Source organism: Petaurus breviceps, unplaced genomic scaffold (genome assembly GCF_028583685.1).
Source record: "Petaurus breviceps papuanus isolate PSGF00001 unplaced genomic scaffold, PetGlider_PUasm1.0 90743, whole genome shotgun sequence".
Classification (NCBI taxonomy): domain Eukaryota; kingdom Metazoa; phylum Chordata; class Mammalia; order Diprotodontia; family Petauridae; genus Petaurus; species Petaurus breviceps.
The window spans coordinates 14073979-14090325 of record NW_027187332.1 but is presented as its reverse complement, the minus strand read 5'-3'; the positions used below and the strand labels follow the sequence as shown (position 1 = coordinate 14090325).

The window sequence follows — 16347 nt, the reverse complement described above, 5'->3', positions numbered from 1 at the left end:
TGACCTAATCTTTGTATTCAAGTCACCAAATATATATTTATATGATTTGTATGATTTGATAGTATTCTTTAGACCTTTTTCTATATCTTCATCTTATATAACAGATATTGGCATATAAATTCTGATTATCTTCATGGTGTTCTCTTTACAAATGTTTGTCATAAGTGTTACTATATAAGACGACCAAATGTCAGCATATACTTCAATCATAATATTCTTTATGTTTCTCCATCACCCAAATGCTCTCCACCATGTTTCCCCTTCTTGGATCATTGAATTTCTTAATATGAATATATGTTCATGTGTGTGTTTGCATTTATATATATATATATATATGTTTTATGTATATAATTAGAGATCTACAATGCTATTCCATTTCTCCCATCAGTTCTTTACCTTTTGAATAAAGTTTGCCCACCCAGAGGTAAAATCTAGTCTTCAATTCCATCCTAAGTCTCTCCGTACTACCTATCCCATTTGCATTTTTCTCCTTCCATCAGCACCCACAGTTCATCTTATTTATTTTCTCTACTTCGTGTATTTCTGTAGGACGCATGAGATTCTGGGTTTTATGGATGGCTCCTCTTGCATATTTTCTCTTAGGAATTACTCATCCTCTTTCCTGCTTTTATCATTCCAATGTTTTAACTGATGGTTGATATGGTATCAGCCTTAAATCTATGTGGGCAATTCTTTCTCCTCCTCCTTTAGTTTAAAATCCCCAGTTTAAAGACTGACTTGTAGCTTTTGCTTACATAAGTGTTACTTGATACTGGCGGAAACATAAGCATTGTACACCCTCTTCAGGTCACTGCAAACTTCTCTCTTCTCTCCATATTTGCTTGAAGCCAGATTATCAATTTTCATTTCTTTTTGGTAGCTCTCCTGGCTCTTTGCCACATTTACTTCTTGTGCTGAGGCCTCACTTAGAAAGGAAGGAATTGTTCATAATATCAGCTGCCACAGAGAGGTCAAGAGGTATAATACAAGAAAAAATCCTTTACATATGATAATAAGGAGCTTATTAGTAACTTTTGGAGAATGGCAGGGATAGAACACAGATTTTTGTTGCTATTTAGTCATTCAGTTGTGTCTGACTCTTTGCAACCCTGTAGATCATATTGTCGATGGAGTTTTCTTGGCAAACATACTGAAGTGGTTTGTCATTTCCTTCTCTGGTGGATTAAAGCAAATCAGAGGTTAAGTGACTTACCTAGGGACACACAGCTAGTGTCTGAGACTGAATTTGAACTCAAGTTTTCCTGACTCCAGACACAGCACTTTATCCATAGAGCCACCTAGCTAACTCCTAAGCTAATAGAAGTGACTTGCCCAAGGTCACACAGCTAGTAAGTGTCTGATGTTGGATTTCAAGTCAGTTCTTCCTGACAGATTAGAAGGAGACAAATTACAAGAATTAAAGAATGAGCAAATGATAAAGAGATGAAAGAAACACTTATAGACTACTCTTTCTATGGGACTAGTAGTGAAGAGAATGAGTTTGATAAGGACAGTAGTTGGAAGATCAAGGATATAGATAGACAGGTTAGTTTTGGCAATAAGGAAAGATACTTTTTCTGAAACTGGATGGAAGAAAGTCCAATGGAAATAGTTTCCCAGATCATGCCTATGCTCCCTGCTCTTCTTGTATGCCTATAGAATGAAGAAAGACTTGATGATGATATGGAGGTGATTGAAGGTTTGGAGGAAAGGTATTGAGGAAATTGACCTGAAATGACCTCAGTCTTCTTGGTTATGTAGGATGAAAAGTCAGCTCTTAAAACAAAGAAAAGAAATTTTCTGGGCTTAAAATGTTCACTTTCATATAAAAGCTTGTTGTTGGTTTCCCCCCAAGGTTGGATCTAGATAAATAAATGGTCTGGATAAGAAAAGCCAAGATCATACATGATAAACATTTGTTGGATGAATGATAATTGCATTTTATCAATTTACATGAGTCAAAGTATAGAATAGGGAAAAAACAACAACCCTAAAAAAGTCATAGTGAAGCCTTCCACCAATCCCTTCTATAAAATTCTAAAAAGTGATTTTCTAGCCTACTATTGAGAACTCAAAGATAATGGAGTTCACTGCCTCACAAGGCAGCCACTTCTTATATTAAACCAAAATCTACTCGCCATTAGAGCCACTCATTTGTTCCAGTCCTATCCTACTGTAATGTTAATGGGATATGAGATCTCCCCTGCCCATTTATAGGCCTTGTGTGGAGTCCATTAAAGGAAGCTTGCTTAGGGGAGGTTTGCTTGTAGGAAGGATTTTGCACCTTTTGCTAATTTCTAATTAGATATTGAGTGAGGAGGGTTGTGATGCTTTTGGCTCTGAGAAGTGTATATATACTCTCAATTGGTATTTTGCTTTGGGGGCTTGCTTATGAGAAGAAACTTGTGGTTCCCTGGTCAGATTCTGAGTGGCTGTATGTACAGAGCTCCCTGACTGTGCAGATGTAAAGGCTCTCTCAATCCAGGGATATATGCAAAGCATACAGCTGATTCAGGCAGTCAGAGCCCTGTCAGTTGGTCTTTATTTCTCTGCTTGTATTTTCTCTGAAGTTCAGGGTACTGACTTTTCCCCTGAACTAGTGAACTAGTGAATGTAATGTTAAAAGATTGTTGACCGGGATTTGCCAGTTGAGAAGGCAGAGTAGAAGCATGACTCCGAGCTGCTCCAGCTTCCACCTTCCCCAATCAATGTAAAAAAGGGGACTCTGAAAAAATTTGGAGCTGCAGAACCCACAAAATGACACAGAGAAGCTAACCTCCTGTAGCAGCAAGCACCCCAGCGTCCCCAGGGTTGCTGCCACCACAGGTTCTTGGATCTGCTCTGTTAAAGGAAAGCAACTCAAAATGGGTTAACAAGCTTACTTTAATCAGTCAAATATGTATCGTTTACCCAGTTCAGGGGAAAAAGGTCAGCACCCCAAATTTCAGAGTATACAGACAGAATTATCAAGACAGAAACAGATCAAGTAGACAGATTTCCAAACTGTCCAACCATTATATCCATACCAAATCAACATCTGGGGTTTTCAAAGCTGGGGTGGGGGGGTGGGGCTCTCAACAACCAGCTTCCCAGAGTTTCATCAAATCTGAGAACACTTCTCAAAGTGAGCCCCCAAACAAATCTACATACCAGGGTTTATATAGCTTTCTCCTGGTTCAGAGAATGTAACAACCTTCTGAACCCACTGGACAATCAAAAAGTATCTACTGAAAAACAAGCCTCCCACCCCAGGATCCAGGTGCACTTTAGCTTAGGGGCAGGGAAGATCTTGAAATTTACATTCCCATTACATTTGGCCACAAGATCTTTCATGCCCATAGCATAGACAATTTACTTTTGAATTAGAATTAACAATCATAGGTCACATTTGCAAGATACAGAACTAAAGTTACCAAAGTGGCCACAGGACCTTCAACAAACACAAAGTGTACTGCCATGTATGGCATTATCACCTCAATTCAAAACAAGTATCCAAATAAAGTTCTCTTGGGAGGAGCGGGTATCCTTCCCCTCACACATCTCCAGCCCCTGCTTCCAAGTACAGAGAGGGGGCTGGGCAACAAAACCAACAAGGTGGGGTCCTTGGGGGTCCAAGGCACTTCATCCCACCCACCATAGTCACAAATCCATCCTCCCCCTGGGTCCCAAACTGGGGGATGCAGCAAGGAAACACATTCAGTGCCCCTGCTTTGCTGCTCAGTTCTTATCTTTTCCAGTGGCTGAATTCCGAACTCCTGGGTTCCTTCTCCTCCCGCAGGCGGCAGCCGCTCCTGGCTTCTGCCCAGGTCCCAATGCAGGCAGCTCACCATTCCTGCTCTCAGCTCAGCGAAGTCTGCATGCAGGCCATTCTTCTCTCCTGGTCCATGGCTCCACAGAGTCACAGCTCCTTAGATCTGCTTTGTTAAAGGAAAGCAACTCAAAATGGGTTAACAAGCTTACTTTAATCAGTCAAATATGTATCGTTTACCCAGTTCAGGGGAAAAAGGTCAGCACCCCAAACTTCAGAGTATACAGACAGAATTATCAAGACAGAAACAGATCAAGTAGACAGATTTCCAAACTTTCCAACCATTACATCCATACCAAATCAACATCTGGGTTTTTCAAAGCCAGGGGGAGGGGGGCAGCTCTCAACAACCCGCTTCCCAGAGTTTCATCAAATCTCACAGTGAGCCCCAAAACAAAGCTACACATCAGGGCTTACATAGCTTTCTCCTGGCTCAGAGAACGTAACAACCTTCTGAACCCATTGGCCAATCAAAAAGTATCTACTGAAAAACAAGCCTCCCACCCCAAGCTCCAGGTGCACTTTAGCCTAGGGGCAGGGAAGATCTTAAAATTTACATTCCCATTACACCTCCTGCTGAGGACAGCCTGGCAGGCCAGCAGGAATCAGCCAGCACAGTGCTCTGGGAGCAGAGCCCAAGCCCATGAGAGCTGGAAGTTTTAGCCCAAGGGCATCCCTGACCAGCCCCCGGCCAGAGGGACTCCAGATCAGCAGCAGCTGTGGCTATTTCCAGAATTATCAACACAGAGATGCGAAGGACAAAGTGACAGGCCAGTGCAGTCTGGACTTTGGGACCCAGTAAGTGGGAGTGCATCAGCTTTTGCCCCTGGGGCAAGAAGCCGCTGAGATGCTGGCACAGCCAGCCAGCCCTACATGGCAGCTTCAGCTCCTGGCCTGCCGAGTGTAGGGGGACCAAGGACCAGTCTGAGGGGTAATTGCTCTTGCTTTAACCTGCTTGGATCTGGATTGCAGTCCAGGGTGGAGGTCCTGGGGCATGTGTCCAGCTTGCCAGAGCATGTAGAGACCTCAGAGAGGACACACATTTAATACCTCCGGCAGCTGAGAAAGCCCCAGCATTTGTTACAAAGCTCCCCTGTCTGGTGGCAGAGTCCTACTGTAGCAAAAAGCCCAGAGGTCAAGTGACTGAGGGGCGACATGACCAGGCAAAGGAAACAAAGCAGACAGAAGATTCCAACATTACACTCCTATTTTGGGGACAAAAAGGAATGAAGCATGGAACAGGAGGAAGACAGTGAAATCAGAACTCCTGCACCAAAAGCTTCAAAGGAAAATACAAGCTGGTTACAGGCCAAAGAGGACCTTAAGAAGCAGATAAGAGAAGTGGAGGAAAAACTGGGTAGAGAAATGAGAACGATGCAAGAAAATTATGAAATGAGAGTCAACAGCCTGACTGAGGAAAATCATACCTTAAAAAACAGACTAACTCAAATGGCAAAAGAGGCTCAAAAAGGCAATGAGGAGAAGAATGCTTTAAAAAGCCGAATTTGCCAGATGGAAAATGAATCTCAAAAGCTCAATGAGGAGAATCATTGATTCAGAATTAGATTGGAGCAAATGGAAGCTAATGACTTTATGAGAAATCAAGATGCTGTTAAGCAGATCCAAACAAATCACAGAACAGAAGGCAATGTGAAATATCTCATGGGAAAAATCACTGACCTGGAAAATAGATCCAGGAGAGAGAATTTAAAAATTATTGGACTACCTGAAAGCTATGATCAAAGTAAGAACCTAGGAATCATCCTCCAGGAAGTTCTCAAAGAAAACTGCCCTGATGTTTTAGAACCAGAGGGCAAAATAGAGGTTGAAAGAATCCACCGATCACCTCCTTAAAAAGATCCTAAAAAGAAAACTCCTAGGAATATTATAGCCAGGTTCCAAAATTTCCAGATCAAGGAGAAAATATTACAAGCAGCCAGGAAGAAACAATTTGAATATTGTAGAAACACAATCAGGATAACTTGGGATCTGGCCGCTTCTACACTGAGGGATTGAAGGGCATGGAATATGATATTCCGGAGGGCTAAGGAGCTGGGATTAAAACCAAGAATCACCTACCCAGCAAAACTGAGTATCATGTTTCAGGGGAAAATATTCAGTGGAATAGAGGACTTTCAAGCATTCTTGATGAAAAAAACAGAGTTGAATAGAAAATTTCACATTCAGATACAAGAAGAAAGAGAAGCATGAGAAGGTAAAGAGGGAAAGGAAATCATAAGGAACTTATCAAAATTGAACTATTAACATTCCTACATGGAAAAATAATAATTGTAACTGATGAAACTTTTGTCAGTATGAAAATAGTTGAAGGGAATAGAAATATATATGTGTGTGTCTATATCAGAGGGTATATGGGCATATGAATACATATGTGAATGTTTGTATATATGTTACAGGTATACATAGATAGAGGGCATAGGACCAATTTAACAGGAAGGGATGATACTTAAAAGGTGAAATTAAGAGGTGAGAGGGATATAATGAGAGGAGATGGGGAGAGACAAAATGGAGTAAACTATCTCATATAGAAGAGGCAAGGGAAAATGGTTACAATGGAGGGGAAAAATAGGAAGGCAAAAGAGAATGGGTCAACCTTGTTCTCATTGAATTTGGCTTGGGGAGGGTATGAAATACATACTAATATATACAGGAGAGTAGGGGGAGGGGTATCAGAGGGGGGAATGATGGAAGGGAGGATAGGCTGGAGGGGAGGGAAGTTGGAAGCATCCACTTTTGAAAAGGGTCAGGATCAAAGTAGAGAATAGAACAAGTGGGAGGTGGGATGGGAGGGAGGGAAATATAGTCAGTCTTTTACAATATATCTACTATGTTATTGTTTTGCATTAGCTACACATGTACAACCTATACTGAACTGCTTATCTTCCCAGTAAGGGTGGGTGACAAGGGAGGAAAGGAATGAATCTTTAATTCAAAGTTTTAAAATCAAATGTTTAAATATACATACATACATATATATATATATATGCTATTATTAATACTATTTTACATGTAATTGGGAAATAAGATATACAGGCACCGGGGCATAGAAATCTACCATGCCCTACTGGAAACGTTAAAAGGAGTATGGGAGAAAATATGGGAGAGAGCAGATTGGAGGAGGGGATATTCTGTGGGACTGCTGTTTTGGGGTGGTGGGTAGGGAGAAATAGGGAGAAAATTTTTAACTCAAAATCTGGCAGAAATGAATGACATAAGTCAGAAGTTAATAAAGCATTTGAAAAATAAAAAAAAAAAAAGATTGTTGACCCCTTAAACAGCTATCTTTCCTAGTAAAGGAGATCTAAGAAACTGTTCCAGCAGCCATCCTGGGTATGGGAGTGTGGTTGCCCCCACACCTAGGTATCAACATAGGAGAAATCTATCAGAATATGGTGGCAGAAAATAGTCAAGTGAATAATTTTGATGGGCAGCATAAGAAGAGGAAGGACTAATATTCTGATAAGACCCACTATATTGCAGCAGCAAACACCCCAGCATCCCCAGGGTGGCTGCCAACACAGGTTCTTAGATCTGCTTTTCTAAAGGAAAGCAACTCAAAATGGGTTAACAAGCTTACTTTAATCAATCAACCATATATCATTTACCTACCGTGTTTCCCCGATAATAAGACCTATCCTGAAAATAAGCCCTCCCCTTACTGTGTAAGATTCCTCTAAAATAAGCCCTCCCCCAAAAATAAGCCCTATTGAGATTGCTACTGTAGTGAAGGTGATCCCCTGCGCTACACGCTACATTACGGTACCCTCTGTATGCACCGCCCACCCCCCCCGTGAAACGCATGCCGTGCTCTGAGCTGCATCCAATCAGAGCTGCAGCAGTGAGCGTGTCATCCTGTTCTTCCCCAGTGATTTGGTTATTGAATAAAGGTACATTTTTTTGTTCACATTCACCTGTTTATTAAAATTGCTGTAAATGTTCATTAAAATAAGCCCTCCCCTGAAAATAAGCCCTCTGGTGTTTTTCTGTCCAAAAAATTAATGAGACAGTGTCTTATTATCGGGGAAACATGGTAGTTCAGGGGGAAAAGTTCAGCCCCCCAAACTTCATAGTATACAGACAAAAGTTGCAAGACAGAGAAACAGATCAAGCAGACAGGCTTCCAAACTGTCCAACCATTACATCCATACCAAATCATAGTTACCCGAGAGGGAAGCATCAACATCTGGGCTTTCAAAGCCAGAGGTTGGGGGGGGCGGGGCTCTCAATGGCTGCCCAGAGTCTCATCTGGTCAAATCACACAACACTTCTCAAAGCAAAGCCTCACATCAGGGATTATATAGCCTTCTCCTGGGTTAGAGAATGTAACCACCTTCTTGACCCACTGCCCAATCACAAAACATCAAGGTGTGGGCATTCCTGAAAACCAAGCCTCCTGCCACAGGCTCCATGCGACCACATTCAGCCTATTAGGGGGCAGAGTATATTTTCAAATCAAGGAAGGTTCTCTTAAGAAGAGTCTCTTAAGCCTATCAAAGGGCCTAAGGACAGGGAAGATCTTTAAATTTGCATTTCCATTACATATACTTACTGATAGTGATTAGTCTTTACATCTAGAAGACTAGAAGATTCTCACTAATAACTAATCACTCATATCTGGCTAAATTAATCTGGCTGAAAAAGCTCATCCTTAGAATCTTCAGGGGCTTGAGTCCAAGTAATGATGAACAAATATCTCAGATATGAAATTTGAACTTGAGGAAATTTGGGGAGAGATACAAAGATCTGGATCTGCTTGGGAACTTTAATTCTAGCCACAATTCTTCTATATCAACTATATGGAAACCAAGAGAACTCTTCCAGCAACATATAGCAATTTTGTCACATTTCTGTTCTTGCAAGAGACGATCAAATCTTATGCATATGATGAGGGGAAATTAATGCCCGCACTAGAGAAAAAGTTGAAAAAGTCTTCAGGAATGCCTTTGTAATGTCCTGTTTTACTAGAAAAAAACAAAGATATTTAGATAAAATTAAAGAAACAATTCAGAAAGGAAAGGAGGAAGAGGTTTCTGAGGAGATAGAAGAAAATCAAAATCAGTGTCAAGGGATTGGTGGGTAGAAGAACATGACACAATGAGAAAGATTTAGACCAGAAACTTTGGCTTACTAAAGCTATATCATAGGGATAAGGCTATTTTCAGAGAAGGCCAAAATGAACCTTTCTGAAGAGAGATGCTGGGGTCAGTAAGGGTAGAAAAGTCATGAATAACAGGAAAGGTGTTGATGAGCAAGTGGCTTTTTGATAAGCAATTGCTTTTAGTGGCAAGAAAATATTGTGCAGATAGAACAAAGATCACGGTGGAGTGTTTGTTTAGGCAGTGATGATTAATGAGAAATAGAGTCAGAAAGGATAGGGGATCCAGTGTAGTGTAACAGAGGTGTCCAAAGTTTCAGCTTGAATTCTCCTTGATTTTTCATAGGGGTATAAGGGAGTACTTCCAGGTATTTGTGTCTAATCAGGTTCAGAATGAATTAGAAAGGAAGCAATAGTGAAAACTATGGCCAGATCTGGGGTATCTAAGTGGCTCAGTGACTAGTGTCAGGCCCAGTCAGGGAGACTCATCTTCCTGTGTTCAAGTCTGGCCTTACAAAGAGGGGAAGATTTTGGAGGGGAAAAAAAATGAGTTCATTTTTGGACAGTTCAGTTTAAGATGTTTACAGGACATTCATTTTGAGATGTCCAATAGTCATTAGAGGTGTTAACCTGGAGGTCAGCAGAGAGGTTAGAGCTGGATAAGTAGATTTGAAAATCATCATCTTATCTGGGAGCCAAGATGGTGGAGTAAGTAATAAGTTGTTATAGCTTACCTTTTTTGACCTCTTAAAAAAACCAGAAAATAGCACCCCAGGAAAACTCCTTTAACAACTGAGATAGTGGAAAGGAAAAGCAGTCTTTTAGCCTGGGAAACTTGGAGAATCTCCAAGAAAGCAGATCCCCAGGCAGGCAGGCAACTTCCAGCTGTCAACCTACCCAGGCTTCAGTGCAGCTCTAGGCAGGTGGGTACTTTCTAGCTGTGGAGCTTCCCTTGTTTCAGCATAGCTCTCTGGGTGGGCAAGCATGTACAGTAGCTGAATTTCCACATGCTTTAGGGTTTTTTTGAGGATGGGAGGAGACATAACCATGTGCGCAGTAGGGAAGCAGCCAATAGAAAGGAGAGATTGAAGTCAAGTGACATTAGGGATGATAGAGGGGGCAGTCTGATGGAGAAGATGGGATGGGATGAGATTGTACTGACTGAGCTTGCTTCTGATGCCCTCTCCCTAGAGACTAGAAATCAAAGGGATTAGGCAAACTATCAGATCCACCAACACACCGTAGTATCAGCTCCCTCTTCCCCAATCACATTGGATGTTTTGTTATAGATGTTACAGACACCGATCCTTAGGATTGTGACTTAACAGGAATACCCTGTGTGGGTTACTCTGATGCACTTTTCCCTCTGGAAAATGCCTGATGCAATGTCTTTTTAGGGGCCTATGAGTCTGTTTGCCAGGGACAGTAGGAGAAATTATCCTTCTTCAGGGAATGTCAGTCTTTCAGACAGCCTCTCATTTAAGAAAAAAAAAAATGATCAAACTTAAATTGGTTTCATTATTAGAAATTGGGAGGGCCTATACTTAGGAATACTTCATCTACTTAATACTTCATCATCATACTTCAACCTAGATCATATCAGCCAACAGTGTTGTAGGATGTAGATAGGAAAAGTGAGCACTTGAAAAGTCAGGAGAGAGTAAGGACTAGGTCTGTAGGGAAGAACTAAAGGCTTTGGTAACTCCAGAAGATGATCATAGTCAGTGTACTTGCAGCATACCCTTCGACCCAGCAATACCACTTCTAGGGCTGTATCCCAAAGAGATCATAAAAATGGAAAAAGGACCCACATGTACAAAAATATTTATAGTAGCTCTTTTTGTAGTGGCCAAGAACTGGAAATTGAGGGGATGTCCATCCACTAGGGAATGGCTCAACAAATTGTGGTATATGAATATAATGGAATACTATTGTTATAAAAAATGATGAGCAGTCAGACTTCAGAAAAACCTGGAAAGACTTATATGAACTGATACTGAGTGAAGTGAGCAGAACCAGAACATTGTATACAGTAACTGCCACGTTGTGTGATGACTGACTTTGATAAACTTAGCTCTTCCAAGCAATGCAATGACCTAAAACCACTCCAAAAGACTCATGATGGAAAATGTCATCCACATCCAGAGAAAGAATTATGGAGTCTGAATGCAGATTGAAGTATACTATTTGCTCTCTTTTTTGTTTTGTTTTGTTTTTTCTTTCTCATGGTTCCTCCCACTCATTCTAATTCTTCTATACATGACTAATGTGAAAATATGTTTAATAAAAATGCGTATGTAGAGTCTTTATCAGATTGCATGCCGTCTTGGGGAGAGGGGAAGGAGAGAGGTGGAGAAAATTTAAAACTTACGGAAGTGAATGTTGGAAACTAAAAATAGATGAATTTATTTTTAAAAAAAGAATCTATGTTTCTAATTCCTTCTGAAAAGATCCAGGTAATCCTGTTTTATTCCACTTTATTTGCCCTTTTAAATGGGATAAATCAAGAACTTGAGAAAAGCCTTCAAAAAACCTCAGAAAACTTGTATGAACTGATATATAGTAGAGTATGTGGAGCCTGAAAAAAAAACAATCTGATGACTACAATATTGTAAAGAAAAACTACAGTGAAAGACTTAAGAATTCTGATGCAATGACCTACTACTACTACAGAAAACTGATGATGAAGCATACCACCATTCTGTCAAAACAATGACGAATTCAGGGTACAAATGAGCTATCCCTTTCAGACATAGCCAATGTGTGGACTTTTTTTTTTGTTTGACTTTGCTCATTTGTTATGAAGGATGTTTTATTATTTTTGGTGGTGGAAGGGGAAATGGTGGAGAGGGGAGGCTGATGACAGTGACAAAGAAAAGAAAGAAAAGTTTGTCAGTGACATATTTTTTTTAATTCACAGAAGACTCTTTCCTCTGATCCTTCCACTAAGATGGCGTCCCATAAAGAAGGTACCAGCTCTGGCTCTACCAGTTCAACTTCTACAACCCGTGTGATCTGGGGCAAAGGAAAAGACAAAGGCAGCTCGGGAGATTTGGCCATGAAGCAAGTGCTGATTGACAGATTGGTTGTTTTGAAAATAATTAAACGTTACCAAGAGAGACAGGGATAGGCACTTGAAATCACCAACTGTTTTTCCTTTCCCTGACATGCAGAGGATGATGCTGAATTTGATGAATTACAATATCAGATGGAGATGATGTGCATTCTTCATCATGCAAATATCAATTATCTTCATGTTGCTTGGTACCAGTCTACATATTATGATTCTTTTGTCACCCATGCTTTCTGGGATTCCTAGTTCAGTTACCAACATGCAACTGAAGTCTGTAGTTCTCATTTATGATCCCATAAGAACTGCTCAAGGCTCTCTATAATTGAAGGGATACAGACTGACTCCTAAGATGATGGAAGTTTGTAAAGAGAAAGATTTTTCTCCTGACGCATTGAAAAAGGCAACCATCTGGGGTGGCTGGATTGTGCAGTAAATAGATCATTGGTCCTGGAGTCAGGAGGACCTGAGTTCAAATCCAACCTCAGACACTTAACACTTACTAGGTGTGACCTTGAGCAAGTCACTTACCCCCAATTGCCCTGCCCTTCCCCCTCCAAAAATAAAAGCAGAAAAAAGGCAGTCATCACCTTTGAGCACATTTTTGAAGAAGTGCTGACTACAATTACAAATTCACATCTGATCAATGTACTCATGTGAGAACTAGAAAAGAAATCATCCATGGCAGCCATCAGTAGTCATGTGGGAAAAGAATGCAATTGTTGATAAACAGAGTGGATGAAATGAGCCAGGGTGTTGTTAAAGAGAACACCTACATGAGAAACACCAGTAAGCAGCAGCAACAGAGCAGGAGAATCCACAGCACCAGAGCAGAGGAGAGCCTCCTGCCCCTGAAGATGGTGTGGCCAATCTCTTCAAGGCTCCTCAGCCACATGACGGGGTGGATTCACTCCTTACTGCAGACCAAATTAACACCGACTGCCAGAACATCAAAGAGTTCACTGCACAGAACTTGGGCAAAGTCTTCATGGCTCAGTCTTTCCAAGAATATACCGAAGAGAAGGAGAAAACCCATGACTTCTGGCTTGGTAAATTGTTTCCAAGAAAAGGTGCTGATGCATAATCTGAGATCCCCTGCAGACAGATCGTCAAGGAATAGAATTTTCCTAATGAAAATGAGTACTCATTGATATCATTTGGCAGTAAAATTGTTCCTATGAAAAAAATAGAATTTTTTAAATATTATTTTATTGTTTGTTTGGGTTTTTTTTTTGCTTTTTTGGAAGGGCAATTGGGATTAAATGATTTGCCCAAGGTCCTATGGCTAGTAAGTGTTAAGTGTCTGAGGTCACATTTGAATTCAGGTCCTCCTGACTCCAGGGCCAGTGCTCTATTCACCCAGCCGCCCCTTAATATTATTTTAAATTTAATTTAATATTTTAATATTAAAAACTTCACAGAAGAAAACAGAATTAAGTTCAGAGTACTGATGATGGAATAGCCTTAAAACTAATGTGTTGAATTTACAATATACTTTTTTTGAGGGGGGGGGGGTAGGCAGGGCAGTTGGGGTTAAGTGACTTGCCCAAGGTCACACAGCTAGTAAGTGTCAACTGTCTGAGATCATATTTGAACTTAGGTCCTCCTGACTCCAGGGCCAGTGCTCTATTCAATGTGCAACCTAGCTTCCCCTACAATATACTTTTAAAAATCCAATCTGTATGTAAGCGAGATTTACAGTTTCACATGTAATCCTATTTTGCTGTTCTTCTTTGTATATAGAAATATTCAGGTTATTGTCAGACTCCATAAACATTTATTAAGTGCCTAGTATGTGTCAGGCACTGTTAAGTGCTGGGAATACAAAGAAAGCCATAAGATAGTACCTATCCTCAAGGAGTTCACAATCTAATGAGGGAGATAATACTTAAAAATGAGTGGAGAAGGGGAAAGAGGAGATGATCCAAGGGAGTGGGAGTTAACTAGTTGATTTAATCTTTTTTATATTTCATTTTTTAATGTTATGTTATTTATCTATTTATTTTAACATTTTTTTCTTTGTAAATTTTGAGTTTCAGATTCTCTCCCTCTCTCCCACATCTCCCCCATCCATTGAGAAAGCAAATAATATATCAATTATTCACAGGAAATAATGTAAAATATATTTCCATATTAGCCACATCTCAAAAAAAAAGCAAAAGAAAGAAAGTGAGAAAATTATACTTTAGCTTGGACTCAGAGTTTGTCAATTCCTCTCTCTGAAGGTGAATGACAGTTTTTTCATCATGAGTCCTTTGGAATTATCTTAATCACTGTATCGATCAGAATAGTCAGGTCTTTCATAGATGATCATCATTGTAGCTGTTACTGTGCACAATGATCTTCTGGTTCTCACTTCATTTTACATCAGTTCATATAGGTCTTTGCCAAGTTTTTTTTCTTCTGAAGTCAGTCCCTTTGTCATTTCACATAGCACAGTAATACTCCAATTACAATCACATACCACACCTTGTTCAGCCATTCTCCAGTTGATGAGTATTCTTTCAATTTCCAATTCTTTGCCACCAAAAAGAGCTGCTATAAATATTTTTGCATGTGCAGGTTTTTTCTTTTTCCTTTGATTTCTTTGGTAGTTAGACCCACTAGTGGTGCTGCTGGATCAAAAGATTATATGGACAGCTCAATAGCCCTTTGCATATAGTTCCAGATTATTCTCCAGCATGATTGGACCAATACACTACTCCACCCACAATTCATTAATGTACTTTATTTTCCCTCATCCCCTCCAGAATTTGTTGTTTTTGATAGGTAGTACCTCAAAGTTATTTTAATTTGCCTTTCTCTAATCAATAGTGATTTAGAAATATTTTTTATGTGACTATAGATAGCTTTGGTTTCTTCTTCTGTTCATATCACTTGACCATTTACCAGTTGGGGAATGGCTCTCATTTTTATAAATTTGACTCAGTTCCCTATATATCTGAGATATGAGGCCTTTATCAAAGAAACTTTCTGTAAAATTTTTTTACAGTACTTCATTGTCTCTGATACTTTTAGCAAAATGTAGTTTCCCTGATTATTATCTCTTTCGATTAGGTCTAATTTTCCTTTTGCTTTGTCTGAGATCATGATTGCCACTGCCCTCTTCACTTCAGCTGAAGCAAAATAGACTCTGCTCCATCCCTTCATTTCAACTTTGTGCATGTCTTTCTATGCTGAGTATGTCTCTTGTACACAATCCAATCATTGGATTCTGTTTTCAATCCATTCTGCTATTAGTTTCCTTTCTATTGGTTAGCTCGTCCTATTCACATTCACATTCACAGTTATGATTTCTGTGATTTCTCCTCCACCCCATTTTTCTCTGTTTATCCTTCTTTCACTTTTTATCCTCTCCCTCCTCAAAAATCTATCCTGCTTTCAACCACTGGCTCCCCAAATCCCCCACCTTCCATCTCTTATGCCATTCCTCTCCTGACTCCCTATTGGGTAAGATAGATTTCTATACCCAACTGAGTGTGTATATCTATTCTTCCTTCTTTGAATCAATTTCAATGAGAGTGAGGTTAAAGCATTGCCTGCCATCCCCACAATTTCTTGATCACCATAAAAGCTCTTCCTTGTACACCTCCTCTATGTGATAAAATTTGCCCCATTCTACTTTCCCCTTTTCCCTTCTCCCAGTGCATCCCTCTGAGAAGATTAAGATCGATCCTGTCTCATTGAATTTGAATCTCTCCTGCCTCAGTGAATTTAACTGAGCTTGGAGAATGCATATGAACACAAGGGAATTTGAACCTGATATACTTACTCTGTCAATCAATTATTCAAGGATATCTAGTTTGTTATCCAAAAGTCTGGGCCAACATCTCACACCTGGAGTGAAACAAAGAGCATTTCTTCGTCTCATAAGAGATGGGGGGGGGGGGGGAGTGTGGCTTATTACTAGTCCCCATTACCAAACCTCTAACCAATCATGTTGTTTCCTGCATGTCGGCTCAGTAACTGGTCATGTTGCCCTCAATCCCATGATGTTATCTGCCTTGCTCTGTTCTTTTCTCTGTACTCCCCAAAAAAAAGCTATAAAAAGAGAACTATACTTTTGCTTGAGGTCTTTAGCAATAATAGAGGCAGTCTGCTGACTATTTATTGTCAGGCTGCATGGCTCTGTTAATAAATTTTATCTTGTTTAGAGATTTGCCTCAGTTTACTCTTTTGTTACAATCTCAAGCACAACACCTCTTTCTAGCCCCTACATTCTTTTTTTGGAGATCATCCCAACATAATCACCTCACACTGATGATCTCTGTCTATGCACATTTCTTCTAATTGCCCTAATAATGATAGATTTCTTAGGAGCTACATAAATTATCTTTCCATGTGGAAATGTAA

General features: G+C 40.1%; 1 long non-coding RNA gene and 1 pseudogene across 2 annotated transcripts; one reads left to right on the top strand and one right to left on the bottom strand.

The window, feature by feature from the left end:
* Positions 1 to 2865: 2865 nt before the first annotated feature.
* On the bottom strand, positions 2866 to 4219 carry LOC138145662 (uncharacterized). Of its 2 annotated transcripts, none has more exons than XR_011164281.1 (2): positions 4105 to 4219; positions 2866 to 3917 (listed from the first exon to the last, which is right to left on the bottom strand). It is a non-coding gene; the product is annotated as an uncharacterized lncRNA (long non-coding RNA). The 2 variants fall into 2 exon arrangements; XR_011164282.1 differs by having other exon boundaries at positions 2866 to 3914.
* Positions 4220 to 11848: 7629 nt separating this feature from the next.
* On the top strand, positions 11849 to 13204 carry LOC138145661 (eukaryotic translation initiation factor 3 subunit H-like; annotated as a pseudogene).
* Positions 13205 to 16347: the final 3143 nt, after the last annotated feature.